Consider the following 18,073-nt stretch of genomic DNA (forward strand, 5'->3'; position numbering starts at 1 on the left):
TGAGGGAGAGCCTGGGACCTGCAGGTCAGGGAGAAGGGAAGGTGGGAGGTTCAGGTGCCGATTCGGCACTAGCGCAAGTGTGGCACGTTCCGAGCACTGGAGGCAGGGCCGGCTTCATGGGCAGCTGCCCAGGGTTCTGAGCTTAGAAAGGCCTCACCCTTGGTTTAATATTCTGCTGTTGCCATCTTGGAATTATTAATAGCAATTCTTGAACATGGGCCCCAAGTTTTTGTTTTGCACCGGATCTCACAAATTATGAAGCCAGCCCTCATCGAGATGAATTCGATATGCCGAAGGGTGGCTCAATCTCCAGGGTAGACAGAGAAGAAGTAGGTCATTTGTGAAAAGAGTAGTAGCAGTGGGGAGGTGACAGTAATTACCTTTTACCCCATAACTTACGTTCAGAATATTCATTGAACAACGACTATGGCACGTGGCAGATGCTGTGCCAGGATCGGGGAAACTGTAGTGAACCAAACCAACAAATCCCTGTTCTCACGGAGCCAACTTTCTAGTTAAGGGGGACAGGTGATCCCACAGACTCTGTCAAGTGGTGAGATAAGGGCTCTGAGAAAGAAATGCTGCTGGGAGCTGCTGGGCGTGTGCTGTTTTACAGCGATCGGTCGGGGATGGCGTGGCCGTGCGGATGGAGCCTGATGGAAGACGGGGCCGGTGGGAGGGGAGCAGAGAGGCGATGGTGAGGCTCCTGGTAGGTCATGGTAACTAGGATATTGGATTTCTTCTCTTTTTTTAAAAAATTGAATTTATTATGGTGACATTGGTTCACAAAACCTCACTGGTTTCAAGTGTACCACTCAACAAAACATCATCTGCACACTGCATCGGGCACCCATCACCCAAAGCAAAGTCTCTTTCCATCCCCATTTACCTCCTCGCCCCTGCCCTCTTTCCCTCTGCTTATCACCACACTATTGTCTGTGTCTATATGTTTTACACACACACACACACACACTTATGTGTGTGTATTTTTTTTGCTAAATCCCTCACCTTCTTTCATCCAGCCCCCCCATTCTCCCTAAGATGGGAAGTCATTGAAAAGTTTCCAGCAGAAGGATGACATGTTATTGATACTTTAAAAATATAATTCTGAACCTCCCAGGATTATGTCTGGAGACTGGCTAATGTTCTGCCAGCTTCAGAAATGGGAGGGAAAGCAAGCCTGGCAGAGGTACCCATTCCATTCTCTGCTTGCTCTGTAGCTGGTGATTGGAAAAGGCAGAAGCAGGAAAATCCGTCGTGATGCCGTTTTAATAACTTAGCACCAGGATGGTGGCTTGTGACCAGAGTTCTAGTGGAAACGGTAGCGAGAAGTGGTTGGCTCTGGAGGGATACAGCATGAAGCCAGCTGGGTTTGTGGGTGAGATTGGCTATAGAGTGAGGAAGAGTGAAATTGTGGTTGATCCCATGTCAATCCTTTACCTGTTAGTGAGAATAAGCGTATCTAATTCCTTAGAGCAAGTAGATACAAGAGGATAGAGAATTCAGGGAAATGAAAAGGAAGCAGAAAGGTTGGAAACACTTCAGAGAAATATATGCTGAAAATTTTGTCTTATTAACTTTTATAGGAAAACTAGTGAAATTATGTCTTACTCATATTATGCTGCGGGACTGACACAAAGCATTACTGTAAAGATTGATACGGATAAGATCAGAAAGGACCCCAGGAAAGGTATAAGAAAGAATAGGCCCTATTAGGCTTGCTGAATGGCTCGTTCTTTAGACTGATTTTATCATTTATGCTAATACTTCTCAAATGTTTATTTGACGACAGATGCTGGCCTAATTACACCGGAATCACCATCAGCTCTTGCTAAAAATAGAGATTCCTGGGGCCCGTTCCTCCCCAGTTGTGATATATTACTGAGTTTGTGTGGTGTATAGTTCAGAAAGCATCCTCTGTGGATTCCTATGCATAGATGTTCGGGAGACTACTGGTTTATAATATTTCTTTGATGGCACTTTATCAAAGTTTGGCCAAGAGAATTCGGCACTAGCAAAGAAGCAAATAGTAAACTGGTATAGGAATTATGTATTTAATGAGCAAGCTAGCTATTTATAGGCTGTGGGATAAAAATCTATTAGTCTTCATACCTTTTAAAACCTGGAGAAAAAGAAGTGAGTTGTCACAAGAGCTAGAGTTTGGTCGTATCTCCTTTCGATGGTAAGCAATATATGTATGAACAGTGTTGTCTTGGCAATTTGCTGAAGGAAAAAGAAGAAAGAACCCTAGATTTAGAAATATGGGCTCTGGGACCAGCTCTGGGACTAACTATTTTTGGGGGGGATGTGCTGGAACTGGCTGGTACTGGGCACTTAGAAGACGGTCAGGAATCTTGAGAGACAGCTGATTAACACAGTCCATATGTAAAATTAAATTATGTCAATTTGCAATTAAATAAATTGTATTAAGATCAAAGGTAATAAATACTGCAAGCTCATCAATTTTTAATTATTTCTCTGTCTTTTACTATTATTATCTATGATCTTGTGTCTGTATGGTGGAAATGTGCTCTAAAAACCATATATTGAGGCCCCTAACCCCCAATGTGACTGCATTTGGGGATAGCTAAGGAGGTAATTAAGGTTAAATGAGGTAATCAGGGTTGGGTCCTGATATAATAGGATTAGTTGTCCTAAGAAGAAAATACATTAGAGACCATGCTCGAGTTCTCTCCTCCTCCCTCTCCCCTCCCCCTCCCCTCTCCCCTCCCCCTCCCCTCTCCCTCCCCCTCCCCCTCTCCCTCCCCCTCCCTCCCCCTCCCCCTCCCCCTCCCCCCCTCCCCCTCCCTCTCCCCCTCCCCTCTCCCCCCCTTTGTGGCATCTTGATCTTAGACTTCTCAGCTTTCAGAACTGTGGGAAAATAAATTTATGTTGTTTAAGCCACTTGATCCATGGTGCTTTGTCACGGCAGCCGAGCAGACGGAGACGGACGGTGTGCTTCTGCGCATCTCTCCCCAGCTCCCCATTCAGTGGCATCATGTCAGTAGCTTGAAATTGGCCGCGCTGTGAGTATTTACATCACTGAAATCCGCAAATATTACCAATCAGAGATTTTTGATTTATTGTTTTGTTGATTGTCTCGGCCAGTATTTGAAAAATTATAGCTATGAAGCAAATCCAGCCCAGGACTGTTCTTGTATATTCAGAGAGTTAGGGATGCTTTTTACATTTTTAAAGGTTATAACAGCAAGCAAACGACAACAACGAAAAACCACAAGAAACAATATATGACTCACGCATAGGTGGTCTGCAAACCTAAAATATTTACTGTCTGATTTTTTACTGAAATCGTTTCTTGACATCTCGTGCATTCCGAGCAGTGACGGCGAACGTGCTAATAATACCGGGTACACTTAAAAGCTCTTCGGGCCCGCAGTAGTTACGCCGTGAATAGTACCGAGAATGGAAGAAATAGCATTTGAGGATTCAAACGCTGTTTTGCAATTCAGCAAAGAAGTCTCTCTGCACTGGCAATCGAGGGAAGTTTTGAAATATGTGTTTGTTCTTTCATTTTCATCCTGCTCATTCGTGTAAACAAAAATATCAACCAGCGTTCGGGCTGAAACTTCACTTATTCATCAGTTGCAACCGTAGGTTATGGATGCAATAAATCAGCAAAAATCAACAAAAGCATTTTGTGAGAACCAACTGGCTATATATATAAAGACTATTGCATATTTTATTATTACCTTTAGTGCTACACATCCTTTATGGCAGTAAAGCTATAATAAATATATGCACAGATGTGTGTATGTTACTTAATGCAATTGCTCCAGAATTAATTGCTGTAAACTTACTGGCTTAAAACAGCTCACAGTTGTTCCTCTCAGTGTCTGTGGGTCAGGAGTCCTGCACAGGTTAGTTAGATGGGCTCTCTCTTCCCTGGCTGCAGGCAAGGCGTTAGCTGGGCTGTGCTCTTATCTGGAGACTTAAGTGGAAAGGATCTGCTTCCAATCTTCCTCACATTGTTGGCACAATTCATTTCCTACAGTGTTAAGACCGAAGGCCCTGACTTCTTTCTGATGTCACCTGCAGGTTGCCCTCTGTCCCTACAGGCCACCCTCAGCTCCTTGCCACTTGGCTTCTCACAGGAGGGCTTACTTCTTAAAAACTAGTTCCGGAAAAAGAGCGTCTCTAGTGAGAGTCCCCTAGCAAGGCGGACTCTTTTATAATGTAAATTAGTCACAGAAGTGACATCCCATCTTTTGTGCAAGTTATAGGTTGTCCATACCCACATTCAAGGGGGAAAGCATATACAAAGGTCTGAGCCCCAGGACATGGACACCTGAGAGCAAGCATGCCCATCACAGTAAGTGTGTATTTGGTGGTGTTGTGGGGGAGGTGGGTGGAGAAATTGTGAAACATTCATTAGTGCACCACGGGATGGGGGTCAACTCATCGAATGTCTTTGAACCTTAGTATCCTTATTTGTAAAATTAAGGTGTTGGACAGCATGCCTTAACCTGGGTTCCAGGGGACACTTAGAGATTCCCAATGTACATTAGCAGCTTATTTATTTATTTTTAACAATTTAAACTTAATTAATTCAACTTTCCTCAAACTTGCTTGACCAGGGAACTTTTTAAAAATGTAAAACCACTTAACATCCTGTGGAGCTTGTGTTCTGTAACACCCTCTTTGGGGAGCTCTTGCCCAGGCGATTTCTAAAGTCCACTAGCACTTAATTCTATCATATTTTTCCTCAACTTTTGTTTCCCACCTCAGGACCTTTGAACTGGCTGTTCCTTCTACCTGGAAATTCTTTCTCCAGATCTTCGCTTGGTTAGCTTTTTCTAATTATCTCAAATGTCACCTCCTAACAGAATTCTTTCTTGACCATCCTGGTGTGTTGTCCTGTTATATTGTTTCCAGTGCATTTATCACTGTCTGAGAACACTGCACGAAACATTTTGAGAGTGGGAAGAGGTAGAGCAATGCAACTCAGAGTGTGGTATGTGGACCACGGCTGCTCTGAAAATGTTTGTTACTAGTCTGTGACAAGAAAAGGGGCACACTCCAGAATGTAAATCAATGAAGTCCCTAAGTATGCTGCTTATTTCAGATGACATTTTTGTTTCTTTCTTTGCATTGCAGGTTTTTTGTTGTTTTAGCAAGACTTGTTTATGAAGGAAATAGTGCACTGGTTTACGTTCTGGTATAAACTCCTTAACTTGTGGATTGTCACAAAAACCTCAGCATAACCATTTTGAGCAACCCTGGGTTAGGGGATGAAGAAGAGTTGAAGGCTCAAAGGGGTCAGAAGGGGCTGGAGTAAGATTAGGCCCGAGGTAGGCGGCAGGCCAGGGGCGAAAGTGAGCTGCTGCGTTTAGGAGAAAGCAGGGCAGCTCTAGCTAAGAGAGCCCCCCAGGATTTTTCTTTGTAAAGCACATGTTTACTTTGCCTTTAGAGAAGTTTTATGTAAGATATGTAAAGAAAAAGTTGCCTGTGCCGGATGATTTTCTGGGTGGGGAAAAAGATTCAGTATTTTGTGGAAGATCTGTGTTAAAAATCTCAGACATCATTGTTGCCAACTGGTTCAGTTTTCGTTGTGCAGGACAAAAAGGTGGAATAAGGTAGCAGGTTTGGCTTTACTGTGCCCCCCTGCAGGGGCTTGCAGAGGGGAAATCCTTTCTAAAATGCATGAGATTGGAGGATAGGAATCCCCAAAGGTTGCCTGGGGCCTTGTCTGAGCTCCCGTAGATCTCCGATGCCCTTATTCCATTGACACACACCTGTGGGGTTTTTGTGTGGGTTTTTTTTTTTTTTTTTTGGCTTTTAGTGCTACAGCCCTTTTTTGAGGGGAGCTCAGCCCTGTTCCTCTGGACTCAAGGAATATTAATAGTTTTGTAGAAATTGACATTTAATATTTTTACTGATACTAAAGTAACACAATTATTTCAAACATGATGGAACATACAGATAAAATATGAATAAAGACAATATTTTCTCCTAATTCTCACCAGCCTGAAAGTACCACTAATATTTTCATATGTTTCCTTCCACCTTTTTTTTCTGTGTTGTGATAGCCTTTTTTTTTTTTTTTTACACAGTTGAGATCATCCTATGAACATTTATCGCTTTTATAAACACTAGGCATCACGTCAAAAGCACTTCTCTGTCCTTCGAATTCTTTGTAAACATCAATTTAATGGCTGAATAACTTCCTATCATAAAGATAGAGTAAAACATAGTGTTACAAAAACAAAGGGTTAAAGCTAATATAATGTCCTGGCATTAATAGGTGAACACTCACGGGATATTTTATAACAAGGGTTATAAACACATAAAGGATTAAAGCTAATATAATATCCTGGCATTAATGGGTGCCAACACTCAATGGACATTTAAATTTTTAAGTAAGCAGAAAGTCGGGGAGTCAAGTACAGGGAAACCAAGCTTTATTTCTCACCACCTGTAGGCTGGGTGATTAGCACATATCACCTTTCATAATGCTTATGACCACTTTGGGGAAACCGGGGTTCAAAGAATATGTGTAAATTGCTCCCTGAGACCGTACCGCTAGTTGCTGGCAAAGCCGGGACTTGAGCTTTGATCTCTTTCTAAACCTCATGCATTTTATCCTGCATAAGCATTCACAGACTTTTAAAAGGGGAACAAAAGAAGCAACCAAAACCATGGAGCTTAATTTAAATATGTTCATTCTAATAGCTTTTAAATATGGGCAAACATAAAACCAGGGATATATTCCCCAATAATTATAGCCCTTAAACAACTACCAAGGCAAACCAATTTACTAGGTAAGTACAAACAAAACCGCAGACCAATAAAGCTCGAATTAATTACACTGATTCAACACGACCACGGATGGTGTTTGGCTGAAATTAAATCAGCGCTGGCGATGTGTACGCAGCGTGGATCCAAAGACCCAGGCTCCTCGGGTCTGGCTCGTGTGCACACCGCCGGTGGCCTGATGACCCCTCTGTCTTCACTTTCAGCATCTGAGCCATGTTGAGTCTCCTTCGGAAAAGCATGTTCCAAATACCATTTGGCCTTCATTTGGGGTGAGCGTATTCTTTTCTCATTTGCTAACAGTACTTACAGTATAACCTCATAGCACAATCCACTGTAAATAAAAAATAAAAATGGGCACAAAAGTCCTGCCAGTGTGGCTCAGTGGTTGAGTGTCACTATGAACCAGGAAGTCACAGTTCGATTCCCGGTCAGGGCACACGCCTGGGTGCAGGCTCGATCCCCAGTGCGGAGGGTGCAGGAGGCAGCCGATCAATGACTCTCATCACTGATGTTTCTGTCTCTCTCTCCCCCTCTCCCTGCCTCTCTCTGAAATCAGTAGAAACATATATTTTTTTAAATGGACACAAAAATTGCATGTTACTACTCTGTAAGAGTTCTTCTACATAATCCCAAGCATACTTATAGGAAAATGGTAGGATTATTGTCAAACTGTATTGTGTTGAATTGGACTTAGACCCCTGAACACATGTATGTATTCCTAATATCCCATGGACCCATTTTTTGGATACTGGGCCCTACTGCTCTGCTCCTGAGCTCACAGGGAAGACAGAGTCTCGGAGGCAATGGGACAGGGCTAGGAAAAGAAATATTTACAGGTATTGCTGAGCTTAGTAATGCTATGGAGCAATATCTATGAGAGAGGTGACCGTGCTTTAGTCCAAATAGTTTGAACCTATGCCAAAAGCTGAGCCTGGACACAGAGAAGGCAGGAGCCTCAGCACCAGGTGCCTGAAAAGAAACCTGCTCTGAAGACAGTGGCTTCCTCACTGCAGCTGCCTTTCTCTTCATTTCTTGTTGGTGAGTGCCAGTTCTTTGCCACACTGGCCGGGGGGACTTGCAGGCGATGATGCTTGAAATCATCTGGTGAGAGGTGAACGGGAGGTCAGGGGACTGTTGCTGACACACATTCCAAGACATGTGTTCAGCACCATTGGAAACTGAATTTTACAAGGTCTGGCTTATCAGCGTGGGCAAGAGCATGCATGATACGAGCAAGTTTTGTGAGATTTCATTTCATTGAAATGCATCCCCCCCCTTTTAATGAAGCAACGTGTCTTTTGGTAAATTGAGGATGCAGAATAAATAGCAATTAACTGAAAGTTGTGTTCACCAAGGTGGAAATGGACATGACTATGAAAAAATTAATTTTTTCAAAAGATGGTTATAAAAAATTTGGTAGTGCTATTTGGTTGAAAGGAGTGTGTAGGCAAAAAGAGTACTTCTGTTCATTCATTATATTAAAAAATATGTGACTTTGGGCGGTAACCACCTAATGCAATGTACAGATGTTGGGTTATAAAATTGCACATTGGAAACCTATCTAATGTCACCCCAATAAAATATTTACTATGAACCTGCAATGTCCAAGCATTCCTGTTTATTGCCAGGGATACAACAGTAAAGATATTGACAAGGCCTGGCTCTGAATTTGTGAAAGTTGTATTCTGGTGTGGTAGATGGACATTAAATGAGAAAATAAATAAATAAAATGGGAATGTGACTTTTGCTTAGAGAAACAGGGGGGAAAGGCACATCGTGAAGTTGAGGAGGCTGGCAGACTCCATATTTTGAAGGGTCTGAGGCTATGTTAAGTAACTTTTAATTTTTTATGAGTGTGAGGATTCACTTAGGATCCTAAGCAGAGACCTAGGTTTTTGTATTGTCCGGTGGCTGCTTTATGACGAATGCGTTGGAGGAGGCCATGGTGGAGCAAGGACTCCGGAGAACCTCTTCAGGGAGGGGCTGGTGATTGGGTGGTAGCAGTGAAGAGGGAGATACATTTATAGGTAATGCTCACAGGTTGGATATAGTGGAGTAACGGAAAAGGAAGGTCAAGGAAGACCACACAGTCTCTGGCTTTGGTAACTGGATGATGGTGTCACTTTGAGAAGGGGGATTCAAGAATTCTATTTGAGATATTTGTAAAATATTTAAGTGAAGACATGTAGTAGGAGATTGGACATATGAATCTCAAGTTCAAAGGAGAAGTCCACACCAGAGATGTAAATTTGGGAGTTATCAAGGTCTAAGTGATATTTGAAGTCATAAAAATGGTGGTGATCATCAAGAGAGAACGATATGGGCTTTAGGCCAAATCCTGGGGACTATTAAAGTGTGAGTTTGGGTGGAGATGCAGGAGCCCCCAAAGAAGACTGATAAATGGTGTCCAGTGCATTAGAAGGTGGTTTTGTTGAGAAGGCAGAAGTCTAGGAAAGGGTTTTAAAGAAGAGGAGCTATTTCTGTGCATTGCTGCCGAGAAACATTAGGAGATCAGAAAGCTGCCTATTTGCTTTGACAGGAGGTTGGTTGTTGGGGATTTTGTCAAAGAGCAGTTTCCACGGCAGTAGTTGGGGCAGAAGGCTGCCAGATAGGAGTAGGCTGAGGAGTGCGTTAAAAGTAAGATTGTGGAGAAGCACCTGTAGGCAACTCTTTTGAGCAGTTTTAAAGGATAACAAAAAGGTGCATGGGTGGCAGAGGACAGGTCACGGGTCAAGGTGGAGTTTGTTTTCGTTGTTTGTGTGAACATATATGTTCATTTTTTAAGATGGGAGATATCAGAGCGTGGACAAACGTGGGTGGGAAAGATCCAGTAGAGGAGAGATTTGTGATGGCCGAGAGATGGGACCCTTAGGGGGCCAGCGGTATGGTATCTAGAAGGCAAGTAGAAAAGCTGCCCATTGCGGGGGACAGGCACTATTTTTTTTTAACATGAAGTGAAAGAGAGGTGTGGGTTGATTTTTTGGTGGACAGATGAGAGCGTTTCTCTAGGAGGCAGTTTTGTCCATGGGAGGTGAAGCGGAGTCGTGAGCTGAGAGCTGCTGAGTGTCCAGTAGGTTGAGTCTGGAAGCGGGGCAGATCTGACTAGCCTCAGAGGCTGGGAGGAGAGGTTACCAGGAGTGTGTAGGAGTGCCCATGTGACACTCCGTAAACTGGTTGCGGGAATTTGATTTTTTTTTTGAAACTCTCAGTTGATTGTGTGAAAGCAAAGAAAAGTGGAGAGTTGATTTCCTAAGTTTTAGGGCTTTGCCTAGAGGAGCATAGAGAGGAGCAGATGCCAAGGAGGCTGAGGTTAAGGGAGCGATTGAAAAGGTGCCATGGGCGAGGAGCGTGCCATTGTAGCCACTCTGCCAGAAGAAGAGGTGAGATGCTGCCGTTTGCGACAACGTGAACGGATCTCGAGAACATCAGGCTAAGCAGGGTGAGTCAGACAGAAAAAGTCAACAACCTTGTGATTTCACTCGTATGTGGGATGTAAGCCTGAAAGCAACACATGGGCAAACAAGAAAAGCAAATAAACAAAAGCTCATAGACGCAGGCAACGGTGTGGTGGCTGTCGGGGGGGGGGGGGGTAAAGGGCAAAGGGGGCCGATTATCTGGTGATAGAAGGTTAGACTTTGGGCGGTGGGCACCCAGTGCCATAGACAGATGATGGATCCTAGAGTTATACGCTTGAAACCTCTATAATCTTATTAACCACTGTCACCCCAATACGTTTAATAGAAAAGAGAAAGACCTAGAACCTGAGCCCCACGGGGCAGGTGGGGAGCGGGGAGAGGCGGCAGAACCGCGGGAGGCGAGCGGTGGATTACCGGGCTGGCAGCCCCGGGGTGAAGGACTGGCAGAAGGGAAGGCGGTGCCCGCGAGCCCACGGCCTGAGCGACGCGGCCGAGGGCCAGAGGCTCGGGGAGAGAGTGTGGGAGGCAGAGGGCTCCGGTGCTGCGGCCCGGGGGCGGGCGGGTGTGAATGACACAAGGGTTCAGGGAGGGCCATTAAGGGAAGGAGGGCGGGAGACTGGGAGTCCAGGCGCCGCTTTCAGGTGCCATGTTTTGAACATTTCTCCCGCCGTGTTGTGTGGGGAGCGGGAGATGTCTCAGGGCTGTTTTACAGAGAAGGGTTTTTCGTTTAAATACACTTGGTAAATACTGTATGCCTTTCTGTAACTCCTGACACAGACCATCTTTGCATGTAGAAAACTTTGAGAAATACTGGTAGAAAGATACCAGTTAAATTAATCGATTAACTTTAATTCTGTTTTGTGACTTCTTTTCTGACCACATACTCGTTTCTTACCTTTTGCTCAACTTTCTTGACTGTTCTCAAGAAAGTTTATCCTTGGGTACCTACATGGTCACACTTCAGTAATAATCCTGTGTGGACTTAAATTGAAATTGAATTAAACATGTAATTACATTTCAGAATAATTGCCTTTTAAACATTATTTAGCTTTATCCCAAATGCCTTATCATTTATTCAGGTACTCTTGAGTCTCTAGGTAAAGTTTTATAGCCTCCCCCCCCATATGTCCTGCCTTAATATTTCTCCTTAATGCTATTTCTGGTTATCTTTTGTTGTGCTGCTACTATGGTGATTATCTTTTCCCATTATCTTTTTTACCATTTTATTGCGGCTGTTTAAGGATGCTATTGATTTTTATATATTTACTTTGTATCTGTCTTTATCACTGAACATTTTTACTAGTGTTAGTGGCATTTTAATTGATTGTCTAAGGCTGTGTTTCTTAAATTTCGGTAAGGTGTTGACCATTTTTTAGAGGAAAAAATATTTCGAACAGCCTGTGATAATTTAAATTATTCTTGAGCATAATTAGAATAACAGTTCTAATCTCTAAAAACTTATAACTAAAACTACACTTCTTATTCTGGTAGCTCTTAATCATAAATCACAAAGCTAATAAACATCAAATGAGCAGCATTCATTGTACATTATTATATATTATTTTGCTGAATTCAAAACAGTGCTTGAGAGGTGACAGTGTCCTGATTGCTTTGCCCGGGGTGGCTGGGTTCAGCCTGCCTCAGACATCACGTTCCTTGTGCAGGCTCAATTCTCTCCCTGGCTTTCATTTTCCTATCATGCAAACCTGTATTCATGTCATCACTTGATGAAAATGCAAAACTTATATGTTATGTCTGTGTTCTTTTCTCATCAGTACTTAAAATTTAAACAGCAGTACTTAGGGACCTTTGTGGGCAAACCATGTGACTATGCACAGTTAAAATCGTCTATGCCCCGCAGGCCAAACCCAGCTTTGCCCGCTCATTGACTGTAGATTCTTCAAAAGCTTATACTTACATATTTCAGGTGATCAGAGAAATAGAAACATGAATCCAAAATCACTATGGAGAACTGGACTAGCCTGAGAATGTAGCCATGAACCTTTAGGGTTCCATGAACTCAATTGCTCTTGGGAAACCCAGGTAAAACAAAACAAAGTACCCCATGCATTTTATGCAAAATGTTACCAATTATATCTTTTCCTTTTCAGTTGATCTTGGTGAGTTTACTGGCCCATGGTAACTATTTTAATTTTCTGATGGTAACTGTTTAAAAAAATGAGAGTAGACATCCTATATTTTAAATGTGTTTGATTTTAATGGGAATTCCCCTAGTATTTCAGAATAATTTGTTGTCAGATTTTATCACATTTATTTTAGGCATTTATTAGTTGATCCTCCTGGTTATTAATAGATGAATTCATGATGTTATATAATATGCTAATAGGTTTTCTAATATTAAGCCTTTCTTGCTTTACTAAATGCATACCATTTTAGTAGTGGCATATAATTTTAACATTTCAGGTTTAAAATCTCTAGAATTTCTAAAATACTATTTTCTAGTATTTTATACTTTAGAAGAATTGTTTTTTATCTTGGAATTGTTTCTCTGATTGTTACTGTTGTTAACTATTGGTATCACGGTTTGCTAACAAAACGCATTGGGAAGAGAGTTTAGCTGGATTGCTGAGGGCTGATTTAGGTTGGAAGTTGATAACTCAAGCTCAGCTCAAGGTTGTCTCCAGACAAGTTACCATGTGGTCTAAAGGCTATGTGGCAGTGGAGGAAGCAGGTGAATGGATACAGGCCCACGCGTCTCTAGTTCTCTCTCTCACCGTATAAGGCTCGTCCTGTCGCCCTTAGGTTCTCCTGTCTTCTGTTTCTTACCTATCAGCCCTGGAGCAGGCCTGGCTATGGCTCATCAGGAAACATCCATTTCCACCCCCTCTTTAACTTGGGATATTACTTACATAGGGGTTATTGATGACTTTGAAGTCCGAAACACCTTTCTGGTGAAAGTGGGTCTGAACGCTTTTTTGAAAATAATTGTTGGATACCTTTGCATTTTTCATGTGCTTTCCGGTCTAGCCCTCTTCTACCTCTGAACTAATCTGTGCTCCTGTGTTTCCTAGAAAGCAATCTGTTTCTTCAAAATGTTTATATTCATTCACAAAAATGTCAAAACCTTGCTAAATGTTTTTGAATATTTGGAACACAGAATTCCCATTAGAATCATCAACAAATAAAGGAAGACAGGATGCCTGCTATCATTTCTTTAAACATTGGTTGCCATCAGAAAGTTCTGCTGGTAAACGAACAGAGAGAGCAACTGAAAATTCCATCCAGAAAAATGTCCGAGCCTTCAGGCCTTTTGTTAGATTCTCATTAGCGTCCCTACCTGTGGAGATCTGTGCCCCCTTCAGTCTGCTGACATCTCCCTGCCTCGTCAGTCCTCTCCTGGAGAAGGTGACTGCACTCTCCTACTTCAGGTCCCCTCTCTCCCGGGAGAGGAGTTTGTCATCTGCTTGGTGTTTTGTTTTTTAATTGTCTGGCTCCTGTGGCCTAGGGCTGACCTTTCCGTGTTGTGGACAAACATGATTCTTGATTTCTCGGCTCTATAAACCATGGGGCACAGTCACAGGGTGTGTAGCTCTTCTTGCCAACTGCTTTTAATTCCTTGGGATTCTTCCCTTTTTATGAACATATGGAATGTCATGCTTCCGATGGCTTCCTGTCATTTTCCTCTGTGGCCGCCATCCTGGGGGGTGATGGCTCCCTTCTGTAACCACTGCCCCTTAGATTCCCACCTGGCAAGGCAGTGCTTCTGGGGGTGTCTCCCATCCAGTTCCCCAGAAGGCACAGAGACTAGTCCGCGGGGATTGTATTGCTGAGTGCCTGTGGAGGGACGAAGGGGCTGGGCTGGGTGGAGGAAGTTGAGCTGCTGTGTCATCACAAGGAAAGCCCTGCCACTTCCACGGGAAGCTCTGGAGCTGGGGCACTGCATGGAATTGCCCTGCCTCGGAATAAAAGGATTGTATCAGCCCGGCAAGGCGGGGACCAGTCAGTGGCTATGACCTTGGGCAATGCAAGGAAGGGGCCATGACCTTGGGAAAAGGAGCTCTCCTCAGCTGAGGGAAGCTTCTGGAGAGAGACTGGACTGCCGACACTCCCAGACCCTGAAGAACACGCGCGCCGGCCCCGGAGAGGGAGCTGCGTAGTGTGGCCCCACAGCGTTTGCAGGACGTCGCACCGTTACCCTTGGCAGCACTTGCCTCTGTGGATGAAACGTCTCCTGACCGGCCATCACCGCCCCAGGTGCTTTCATCTCCCCCCAGCACCCCCCAAATTGCATCACTTTCAGTGAACTTGAGTTGTTAGGCTTCTAGGAAACTGTAGCGACTCGAAATGTTCCTGATTTAAGAAACACACAGCAAATTCCCTTAAGCTCTGAGCTTGGTAGCGTTTGATTAAAATGCCTAGGATCGCACATCCGCACATTCTTTGCTAACCGGGCACTGTCCTAGGATCTGTCTTTGGAATTTCTACTGCTTTAGAGTAAAGTACTGACTCAATCATTTTTTGTAAATAACAAACCACCCTGAAACTTACTGTCATACAACAAAATGTATATAATTTCCTATGTTTCTTTATGTTAGCCAGGGGATGGCCTTGGACAGCAATTTTCAACCTTTTTCATCTCACAGCACACACAAACTAATTACTACAATTTGTGGCACACCAAAAAATATATTTTTTGCCCATCTGACAAAAAAATAGGTATAATTCTGACTCATTCACACTGCACAGCATTGTGTTGGCTGTTGTCATTTTTTTATTTGACAATTTAAGGGAAAAGAGGCCAGGGCCCCTGACTAAATAGTCAGGTATCACATGTTTTAAAATTTTTTGCAGCACGATGGTTGAAAATCGCTGGCCTAGAAACATCCCACTCACACGACTGGAAATTGGCTTAATGTCAAGTGGGGCTATAGGGCGAATTAGCTGCGAAGTTGCCATTCTCCAGTGCCTTAGCTTGCGCTTGGCCACATGGTGGTGTTCTTTTTAATTCCCAAGAGCAGCAAGAGAGGGCAAGCCCCAACTTACAAGCACTTGTTAGGTGTCTATTTCTGTGATGTTTGCTATGGTCCTATTAGCCAAAGCAAGTCACATGGCCAAGATTAGAGTTCACGTGGTAGGGGACCACCCAAAGGCCTGGTGACGTGGAGGAGAATTGTTATGGGCATTTTTGCCAACAGTCTACCGCTGGTACCATTCTCAGAGGATGGGACAGACCTCTTCCATCTTTGTTGAAGAATCTGGAGTCGCAGTGTCCTGGAGCCAGCTTACAGGGCCCTGAGTCCCCTCCCCATTTTGACCTTATGCCAACAGGAAACCTGGTGGGGTCTGAGGTGACTGCACATTAGATATGTGTCTTTGTAATGTAGGACTCTGACCCAGCTCAATTCTAAGCTGCCAGTAAATGCAGAATTAATACGTGGATGACAGGAATGAGTGAATGAAGGAAATTACTGATGGTAGCAGTGCTTGTTTTTTTTTTTTTATAGGAAAGCACAAAGTCCTTGTTCCCACTGGTTTAAAAATGTCAGAATCTTGATACTGAGACCAGATAGAAAATAGGGAAGGGGGGGGGATTAGCTGGGAGAAAGGGAGGGGTCTTTGCATACCTGTAGGAGCAGCATTCGCATGGAATGTCAGAATGTCCTGTGCACTGTGCAGCGTGGCCGGGACCACAACTGTAGATGTGTGTTGGGCTCTTCTTCCGTTCCCTAGTTTCCTCACATTCCCTTGTCCACCCTGAAGTGAACTGTGTTTAAGCTTTCTGAGCTGCGCTTTTCGGCCGTAACTATAAATACAACACTTCCTAAGTGCTTTCCTGCCAAGGCATCGGGAGAGGGAAGCCGGTCAAGGCTGCTATCCACCCCCAGGCATCACTTCCAGGCTGCCCCGCAGCTCGGTGGTCTCGGAACATGCAGATCCGTCCCAGCGAAGGTCTCAGGGCCAGGCTGCTGCCTACAAGCTAAGTCTTTTGAAGACCCGCACAGCTCCGTAGCTCATGGCAGCTCTTCATCGCAGGCCTGCATTCGACGCTTTAAAAGCTAAATGGAAAAAATATATATACTGATGAAATGTTAGTCTGACAACTGATGCTGCAAGCAGACACAGATGTCGATGTCAGTCACTGGCACTGGCTCTGCTGCATTTTAAGCACTTTCAGAGCCAATGAATAAAAATAGGATATTGTCTGCCTTTGTCGGCAGTAGTTACCTTGGTTTGCCCCGTCCCCTCCCATCACTGGATAATGTGTTTGGTTTTATCCAGCATTGCAGTATCAGGGATAGATGGGGAAATGAAAAGGCCTGCAGTTTTCTTTTTGCTCTTTTAAAGCTTGCTTCCGCCTTTCTTCTGTAAACTAATAATTTTAATTAGATTCTTGGAAGTGACAATCTGAATAGAGATTACTTAAAGCTCATAAATTATATAGATGTCATTTTTGAGACAGTCTATTTTAAACAGGCTTTTTTTGAGAAGTTGATTTAATAAGGTGTCACGTGCACAGTAGATGGCACAGGCTCTGAAAGGGCTGCCAGAATTAAAATGTGCAGTGTTATCTGACTCAGGCGAGGGGAATTATTTCCAAATCTGCTGTGACACATCAATATGCAAACCTACACCCTGGATCAGCTTACACGGCTCGGCTTAGGGTCAGAAAGAACCTCTTTCTGGTGAAAAACAATTTTTTGTAAGTTTTCTGCTTTAATGTTGGTCATCTCTCATACCTGTGATTAGGAAATACCAGGGTGACCTCAGAGTCTGTTAACTTCTATGGGACTTAGTTTTCTCATCTGTTAAATGAGGGGGTAGGACTCTGGGACACAAAGGTGCCATGTGACTTTGACATCCTGTGAACCTAAGATTTACTCTAGATAGACAAGTGGCTAGGCCACTGTAGACTCGGGGTTCAGGGGGCTACTCCTAAAAATTCTCTTCCATCCTGGGTCTCCAAGGCTGTCACGGCTGCTGAGGTCCAGGTTCTGTTAATGAAAAGGGGTTCCAGTGACAAGAGTCTTGAGGAGCATCTTCCACTTTCTTGACTCTGTTCCCAATGAAATCCAGTGGTTGCATTTCATTAGAGGCCATTGGAATAGAGGTTGTTGGAGTAATTGTCAGGCCTTGGAAGCTTTCCCTAAAATATGATTGTTTGGCAAAATTGCTTTGCTTTGAGTGAGTGTCCGTGGTTACAATAGGTTTCTTCCAGGCTGCAGGATGCCTCACTTGAGCGAATGTGTCTCTGTAATAAACCAGATTCTTAGTCAGAATCGATGGCTGTTTAGATGAAATCTAAACAATAAGAGTAACAACAGCAACAAAAACTTGATGTGGCTTTTTCTTTTTTTATTATCTATTTTTTAGGTTCTTCCTATGTATCTTTCAAAGTATGATTTCTTTTCCTGTTTTTAAAAGCACCTGTGTTCCTTGGTATCCATGAGGGGTTGGGTTCCCGAACCTCCTGTGATACCCAGATCCACAGATGCTCAAGTCTCCTGCATGAAGTGGTGTACTATCTGCATGTAACCGACAGACACCCTCCTGTGTCCTTTAAATCATCTCTAGTTACTTATAATACCTAAGAATGCAAATGCCCTGTGAGTAGTTGTTATACTGTATTGTTTAGGAAATAGTGACAAAAAATAAGAGTCTCTACATGTTTAGTACAGATGCAGCATCCTACATGCAGGACTAACTACATAGTACACACATCAGCAACCATGTAACATTTAAAAATATATATTTTTGATCCATAACTAGGAAAAAGTTATTTGTATTACTTTCAAAGAGTTACAAATGGTTTAAAGAAACTCTAATTATTTTTCCTTATAGTTTCTCATATGTGCAGAAAACTTGTTGATTAAAACCTTCCATGTCACTTTGCCATTTTCTAGCCAAAGGGGATTGAGTTTGAG

At 43.3% G+C, this 18,073-nt stretch overlaps 1 protein-coding gene and 1 non-coding gene across 3 annotated transcripts in view; both read left to right on the forward strand.

Annotated features, from left to right (window-relative positions):
* The window catches only part of NELL1 (neural EGFL like 1), a 619,484-nt gene that overhangs the window by 244,450 nt on the left and 356,961 nt on the right, over positions 1-18,073 (forward strand). The window lies entirely within an intron of this gene.
* Positions 1,111-1,248, forward strand: LOC148092030 (small nucleolar RNA SNORA7). The gene has a single exon (XR_015715329.1). It is a non-coding gene; the product is annotated as a small nucleolar RNA SNORA7 (small nucleolar RNA).

This window comes from Miniopterus natalensis, chromosome 11 (genome assembly GCF_054644295.1).
Source record: "Miniopterus natalensis isolate mMinNat1 chromosome 11, mMinNat1.hap1, whole genome shotgun sequence".
Lineage (NCBI taxonomy): Eukaryota > Metazoa > Chordata > Mammalia > Chiroptera > Miniopteridae > Miniopterus > Miniopterus natalensis.